Source organism: Mus pahari, chromosome 13 (genome assembly GCF_900095145.1).
Source record: "Mus pahari chromosome 13, PAHARI_EIJ_v1.1, whole genome shotgun sequence".
NCBI lineage: Eukaryota > Metazoa > Chordata > Mammalia > Rodentia > Muridae > Mus > Mus pahari.
Genome location: NC_034602.1, coordinates 34771177 through 34780058, shown reverse-complemented (window position 1 = coordinate 34780058; position 8882 = coordinate 34771177).

Here is an 8882-nt window from a genome sequence, read left to right as displayed (position 1 = left end):
CCAAGGATGCTTCTGACTTGCTTACCATAGGACTGGGGTGACAGGCAGTCACCCCAGTATCTGGCAGATACTAAAGAGGACCAAAAACCTTGACATCTCTGCCTTCTTGTTGTCTCTGACTCGTCGCTTCCTTAATCTTTGGGTCACATTGTCTTCACTCCATTCTGCTCAGACCAAATACTGGTCTAGAACTAAGGGTACAATATGGGTATACTCAAATGTTCTCTACTTTCCTTTTTTCCAAGCTAGATTGATGACATAGAGATGGGAATAAATATTTTCAGGGCCATCATGGCCCTGATGTATGTGAATGCTAACCTTGAGATTTCACATCAACCTATTCCAGACTACCAGTGATACTTGATCAGTCTCTACTTAACCAATCTCCCCTAACCATACGCCTTCTTTTCACCTTTGCTTAAAGATAAAGGACCTTAAACTTTATGCTAAGGGGGATGGAGAGACTGCTCAGGAGTTAAAAGCACTTGCTCTTTAGAGGACCTGAGTTCCATTCACAGTACCCACATGCTGGTTCCTAACCATCCATAACTCCAATTCTAGGAGGTTCAATACTCCCTTCTGATGTCTGCAGGCACCAGCCCTGCACATAGTTATTTATGTACATACATGGAAATACTCAATGTACATTAAAATAAATCTTTAAAAAAAAAAAACTTTGCATTGGGTTAAATTGGTCTATTCAGAATGATCATCCATATTCATCTCAATTTTGCTGGACTAGCAAGTGATTTTTCCTGCCTCTGCATCTTGTTCTCTGTTGCCCTTTTGAGTAGCAAATAAACAGATGTGGGCTTGGTGACAAGGGCATTTAGCTGGAAAAGAAAGAGAGCCTGAAAGTTGTGGTGGGAGTCCATGGGAAGACCAGATGAGGCTGTGGATGGCCACACTCCTATCTTTAATTAGTTTTCTTTGCCTGAAGTAACCTCTAAAGCAGTCACACCCTCTCCCATCACAGCACGGGGCTGCTCTCCCCCCCCCCGCCCCCAATATGTCTGAGAACACTGACTGATCTGCTAGGAGGAAACAGAATGTCCTCCACTGAGGCGGGTACCAAGAAAGACAACTTTGGGTATTCTTAGGATCCACTCCTACCTCCTTCTTTGCTTTGATTACATGATTACATTACAAAAAAAAAAAAAATCTAGAGTTTTCTAATTTTAATGATGTAGAATAGTAATGGAAAAAAAATACAAAGGTACTTCAGGCAAAGTACAATGGTATGGGCCCCCTCAGGGCAGATTCTGACTTCACTTCTCTAACTTGGAGAGTTAGGAAATGTACTAGCAGCTTTGTTCCTTCCTTCACTCATTCATCTGTTTAACTGAGTACAACAGGGATCAAAGGATGGCCCACCACAAGATAAATGGAGATCCCTGGTCCTCCTCACTACGGAGATGATGCAGAAGCCACAGGTGATTATCATGAAAGACTGGACTATCATCACATAATGCCTACCTATCCACACCACAAAGATCTGGATCATGTGCCTTTCACCAGTCCATCGGGAAGTGGATTGGTGGAGGAGCCCTAGCATCGTCAAAGACTGTGTGGTCCCTCTTCTTCATACTCAACAACTCACAGTGGGCGCCACTGGGATTCAACTGGAAGATTTAGATGCAATGAGTATAATTTGATGCCTAGATTACTCAACCCTCAAAGGTAAGAGGGCAGTGATTACTGTGATGGGTAGGAGAGGCAAAGCAGCAATCAAAATGGTTTGGCCCATGTAAATTTATACCTCTACCTGATCAGTCTTGGTGTTCCAAGATCGTCATCCTACTAAATTCTTCTTCTAAATTCTGGGCAGATTTGTACAGGCAGAAAGGTTAACTTTCAGGTTAAATGAACACAACTTCAGCAGCATTCATTAAAAAATAAAAAATAAAAAGAAAGAAAACCAGACACCCAGTGGACACATTTCCAGTTCGAGAAAAGACAAACTTTGTCCAGATAGACAAAATAGCAATACCTCTATATTGGTTCCCTGACCTACAGAGAGAGGTCTATTTGGTGGGAAGGGTCAGGTGTAAACCATTAGAGCTTCCAAGATTTGAGCACTTTATAGGCCCATAACCCCTTGACTGAAGGGGGAATTTGGGTCTATACCAAGAACTCCAGAACAATTACTGGAAAAAAAAAAAATACACTGTAAATCTTCCTCCCAGTTCTTCCCTAAAGAGGCAGGCCTACAGCCTTTTGTCAGGATAATTGTTCATCATAGAAAGGGGAACAGTTAGACCTTTAGGAGATTACTGGACCGAATCTGTGAGCTGGTACTGATTCCAGAAGACCTACAGGCCAGTGTGTTTCACCGATCAGGAACTAAGTAGTATCTACGGTATCAGCTCAAGTGTGACTCACAGTGTGTCATGGGGGCCCCAGCTCAATTTGGAGTTGTTTCCCAGTTTCAGAATGCATGATTGAAACATACATACTTAGCAGATGACAGAACCCAACACTGGTTTCCTGACCTGGATAATTTACTTTTCTCATTGTTGCAACAGAATACCTGACAACATCCAATTAAGGAGAGAAGGGTGGATTCTGGCTCATTATGAGGGTACAGTCCATCACGGTGCAGAGGGCATGCAGTCAGGACGTTGGAAATTTACTTGCCATATGAAAAAGACAGATGGGGACTGGAGTACAACAATGGATTATCCTAAGCTTAATCAAGAGTTAGTTTCAATGCATGTATGAAGTGGGCTTGGTCGGATGCTGCTTGTGTTATAATTTAATGTAGGTCCCCAAGACTGTTTACACGAGTATCTACATGTAAGACACGGAGGGACCCTGCACCATTGGCTCTGATTGGTAAATAAAGATGCCAGTAACCAGTGGTTGGGCAGGACAGACAGAGGTAGGACTTTTGAGATTCCTGGACTTGGGAGAGAGAGGATAGAAAATCCACTTGCCATGAGATGGGGATAGGACCAACCAACTATGGTGTGGTGGGCTGTGCGCAGACAGCCTGGTCCCAGTCAAGCAAAGGTCTGGAACCCCAGTGACCGATGGGTGGTGACTTCCACGCAGGTGTTCGGCCACACCTACTGTGTCCCTGGATCCTGTCATGTAGCTTCAGCCTCCCACAATCTGCCCCCCCCCAACCCCCGCAGAGAGGTATATGGCTATCAGGCATGTAGGAGCAGCACCAAGCCCTCCCACATGCAAATGAGGTTTCCCCAAAACTCTCAGACCAAACCAATGAGAAGTACCTGTTGTCAGACCCTTACCCATCCCAAAACTGTGTATAAGAATCCTATCCGGAAGGATTAGGTGTGTGAGAACTACTCCATAGTTCGAGCCTTTTGTCCTAAGAGCTGTCACACTTGGGAAGAGATCTCTGCTCTCCGGAGGGGAGGTGCCTACTGAGGCTCTGCTGCACTCCTCACTGGCTAGTGGGCTTCTAGTAGGCCCAGCCCAGCCCGACTCGGTGCAGAGCAGCACACACAGCACAGCAGAGACCGAGGTGGAGCCGACCACTGCAGCAGAAGCAGGGAAGCAACTTCCCTTCCCCGCCCACACTTGTTTCCCTTCACCAGAACACTCGCACCAGGCCTGGCTAGAGTTCTCCGTGGAAAGCCTCTGGTACTTAGGCCCCAAACCAGCCATGTAAGAATTCCAGTTAAGTGTCTCTAGTGGCCCCTTCCCTGCTTGGGCCTGGGATAGCAGAGATGAAATAGACATTTTAAAGGATGTTAACTCCGGAATACTGGAGGGGACTGTGTCCTAGCTGCGGGAAAGATTAGAAGCACCCAGCCTTTGAGCTAGCAAAGGCATATCAAAATTAACTTGTGTGTGTGTGTGTGTGTGTGTGTGTGTGTGTGTGTGTGTGTTTCATTCTCAAATCCAGTTAGCCCTTGGATGGGTGTGCACATGCAACCCTGCGGGAGCACAAAGTGGTTGACAAACTCGCCACTACACAAGTACTAAACTACTGCAAGGTCAGTTCACCAGAGAGCACCCACGAATACTCTTAGAGCTGAATAGAAAAGTCTGTATTGCCAGCCAGTGGCCGCAGGGGAGATGTGCCCAAATCATGCAGCCCCAAACCTCACTCTTCTTTGTCTTTTATGCACAAAGCCCACATCTTGATTGATATACTTCAGTTGGCAAGAACACTTAGCAAGAAGTAAAACAACAGAAGCCCCAAAGCAAGGCTAGTGTATTTAAGGATTTTCCTGAATCCTACAACTATGTCTTTGATGGAATAAGCCTTTGTTCCCATTTTGTTGGGTGTTGGGGCCTGTGTGTTGGGTTCTCAGGTCAGAATGGTGTGTCGAAATCATGGCGTCTGGGGTCTACTGAGGTCTGGGGACTTGCTACATTCCCAGATTTACATCTGGGGTCTACTGGGGTCTGGGAACTTGCTACATTCCCAGATTTACATCTGGGGTCTACTGGGGTCTGGGGACTTGCTACATTCCCAGATTTACTTTCACTGCTTCCGCACATGAACACGCCTCCTGACAACTGTTATGCAGCCTTTGACCTGAATGGTAACCTTTTTGACATCTCTGTCCACAAGACCTACCCAAAACAGCTTGTTTCCAGCTCTTGGGGCCAGGAAGACAGGGTCATAATAATGCACCAGTTTCCCATCCCTATGCACTATTTGGTTTGCTCAAATCTTGGTCACTTTTCCCTTCCACAAGTTAGTGTGCTGCTCTATTAGCTCAGTTACATTCCGGCACTGAGGCCTAGTGGTGAGAAAGGATGATTGTTCCGGATTTACTGGTAAGATTTTGTTATGTCAGAAGCTAAGGAATAAGCAGGGTTTTCTCACTCAGTGAACTCCTGTGATGGAGATGTGTGGAGAAGATTCTTGTAAGGTGGAGGAGAAACTGCTGCATCTGTTGTGTCTGACAAGGAAAACGAGAAAGAGACCCAAGGCCTGGCAGGCCTGTTTGGATTTTGGGATGTAGTGACATTTTCATCTGCCCCCCCCCACAAGTGACCTAAGCTGCTGGCTCCTAATGGGGAGCAGAAGGAAGACTCTGAAATAGATCCCCGTGCCTGTGCGGGCGGCTGTGCACTTGAGCCATATGAACCTGTGGATTATGGAAGCATCTTGGTAGATAAGAATGTTACCTGGAGGCTTCAGCAGGCTGGCTCCCTTTACAGCACAGGCGCTTGGTGTCATTTTAATTTTTCTAAACCTACCCTTTTTTATTTTTTCTTTTATTATTATTAATCATTCCATTCGTTTACATCTCAAATGATAGCCTACTTCCTGGTTACCTGCTCCACCGATGCCCTATCCCATGACATCCCACTTCCCAGATACCTCTTTGACACCGCTGCCCACCCCCCATTCCACATCCGCCCTCCCTTTTGCCTGTATAACAGTGCTCACCCACCCACACTCTCCCACCGCACCACTCCAGCATCCCTCTACTCTGGTGCATCAAACCTCCCCGGGACCAAGGGTCTCCCTTCCCGTTGCTGTCCGGCAAGACCATCCTCTGCTACATATGTATCTGGAGCCAAAGATTTCTTCAGGTATACTCATTGGATGGTGGTCTAGTCTCTGGGAGAACTGGGTGGGTGGTTAGGCCAGCCTATGTTGTTCTTCCAATGGTGTTGAAGTCCCCCTCCACTCCTCCAGTCTTTCTGCCAGCTTCCCCACCAGGTTCCCTGAGTTCAGCCTGATGGTTAGCTCCAAGCATCCACCTCTGCATTGGTCACTTGCTGGCCAGATCTCCCCAGGAACTGCCACACTTGGTTCTTGTCCACAAGCACCTTTTGACCGCAGCAATAGTGTTGGGTTTGGTGTCTGCAGACATGATGTATCCCCAGGTGGAGCCATTCCAGGTTGGCCCTTGCTTCAGTCTCTGTTCCATTGTTTTTCCCTGTTCTTCCTTTGGACAGGAACATTTCTGGGTTAAGGAAACTTTGAGATGGGCAGGTGGCCCCATCCCTTGACCAGGGGCCATGCCTATCTACTGGAGGTGGTCTCCACAGGTTCTATCTCCTCCTCCTCTGCACATTGTGGCTAAAGTCATTCCCATTGGATCCTGGGAACCTCATGCTAAGCCCACTTTTAATGATGATTTTTAAACACTTTAACCTCCCTTCTAGTCCACCATCCACCAGAGGTAGTGGAAAAGAAAGGTTACAGGGGAAGTGGACCTGTTTAGAAATGGTTCTTTAGCTGGGCAGTGGTGACACATGCCTTTAATCCCAGCACTTGGGAGGCAGAGGCAGGCGGATATCTGAGTTCAGGGCCAGCCTGGTCTACAGAGTGAGTTCCAGGACAGCCAGGGCTACACAGAGAAACCCTATCTCAAAAAAGCAAAACAAAACAAAGCAAAACAAAAACAACAACAACGAAATGTTTCTTTGGAGTAACTCCCATCTGTGTTGTCAGGAAATTGGCAGTTCAGTTCACAGGTCAGCAGTGGCAGCTCCATCTACTCCTAAGCACTTTATGGATACACCAGCAGACCAGTTCCGTACAGCCAGGATAGCAAACACAAATCAGCAGTGGTGTCACTACCTAGCATAGACAGCCAGGCCTCAGCCTCAGCACAAGTCAGCAGGAGGGATCAGGAGACACACCAGGAGAAGTTCTCAGCTCTGTCTCTCTCAGGGAAGGGAAGATCATTGAAGATGCGAGACCCACAAGCAATGTACAGCTAGCTCTGCCAGCAAGCCAAGCTCAGCTCCATCATTAACGGTCAAGTCCTTTTTATCCTCCCTCCAAACATCACGTGTCCCCCGTGGGGTGGGTCTTTCCTCTCCACAGGTGAGTCTGTCTCAGCTGACATCACTCTGCCAATCAGCCTAAATCTGAAGAAACGACAGAAACTCCAAGACACCACTCAAAGTTTCTTGGTGCGTTTCTCTCTATAGGGTCCTGACAAAAGGAGTGTAAGACAGACCGATACATACATGTCGATAGCAAAGAATCTTTCATCAGTCGTCCTTTCACGTACTTACTTTAATAGAACATCCTTTCATCTATGTCTATTTCAGCAAAACGTTCCTTCACAAGTCTTAGTCTTTCACCTGTGTCTGTTTCAATGAAGTGTTCCCTCTTGTGTTTGCTCCAACAAAACACCATCCAACACAACTGCCTTTCCAAAGAACCTTAAATTTCTACTTTAGCTTGGGATTTTGGAAGCTCTGCCACAATTATCCACCTCTAACTGCTTTTCCTTTTCTCTCTTTTCTTTCTTTCTTTTCTTTTCTTTTCTTTTCTTTTCTTTTCTTTTCTTTCTTTCTTTTTCTTTTTTTGAATTACTTTTTGGTATTTCTAGATGTGGTATCACTGAACTTTACCTCTAAGTAGAAGCTTTGATTCCAGCTCCGATGGCTTTGTGCTTTGATAGCCTGTGTGTCCTAGCTCAGGAAGAATTCAGCCGCTAGGAAATGCATTGACCTTTCGTTGAGCTGGAAGTCAAGGCAACCTAGGGATCCTTATCCTTCCTAAGGAGAGACTAAAGGAATAGCACGCTGTCTGGGGTGACTGATGCCGACTCTGTAGAACTACTCTACTAATACACAAACAATAAGAAACAGTATGTCTAGAGTACAGAATACTCTCTAGGATGCCCCCTGACATCCCATAATTAAGTCCTGTGGGAAACTATAACAACCCAATTCATACAGAACTACTAAGGCTTAGAGACATCTTTGGTCTTGGGTCATATTTCAAAGTAAAAAACAATGCAGAGAATACAGAATGAGTAGAAGAAGAATGTACTTATAAATATGACCTATGAGCATATGACCAGTCACAGAAATGAACACTGTCATAAATATTTCCTCTCTATTTTGTTAAGAACATACATAGACTTACACACACACACATACACACATGTACATACACAGACACAAACACACATGCATATACACACACACATATGCATACACAGACACACACACATATGCACACACAGACACATATATAAACACGCAGAGACACAATCATACATACAGACACAGACACACACATACATATATATGCACACACACATACATATATACATATATTTAAGTCATGAAGTATCAAGGAAAAGTAAAGATCACCCAAGACTCTGTCTCCTATTACTGGGGTGCAGGATTAGTTCACTTTGATGGGTGAAATAGTTGCATCATGTTTGTATACTATCAATATTAAAGCATTACTAATTTATATGATTAGTATTTATATACACTAAGTGTGGATTAAAGTGATGTGCACGACAGGGACGTTGTGTTAAGATGTCATCCTCAGTATCTATAGAAACTCCGAGAAATTTGGTGAAGCATTAGTTTTGCATGTGTCTAAAGAGGTTAGTGTGTAAGTTTGAATGGACTACACAGAGAACATCTGCCCTCCGTGTGGGCAGATAACACCCAGTTAGCAGAAGTTAGGGAGAAGAAAATGAAAAAGTAAATGTATCTGTTTCCATGAGCTGGGATACCCTCTTTCTCTCCCATACTTATCTGTCTGGCCTTTGGGCTCTAACACTCAACCATCCCCTCCCACAGTTCTCAGGCTTTCAGCAACAGCTACCTCATCAGCCTCCTTCTTCACTAAAGGCCTTTGGACTTGCACTGAGCCAGGCTACTGGCATAAGAAGTTCTTCAGGCAACATAGTTTGTTTAACACCAGCCTCCATAAGCATTAACTAAGTTCCCCCAATAAATGCCAGTCAGCGTTTGCCTCTTTAGATACCTGATTGGCTCTTTTTCTGTGGAGAAGCAATCCTCCTGTACTGGCTAGTTTTGTGTCAACTTGACACAGCTGGAGTTATCACAGAGAAAGGAGCTTCAGTTTGGGGAAATGCCTCCATGAGATCCAGCTGTGGGGCATTTTCTCAATTAGTGATCAAGGGGGAGAGGCCCCTTGTGGGTGGGACCATCTCTGGGCT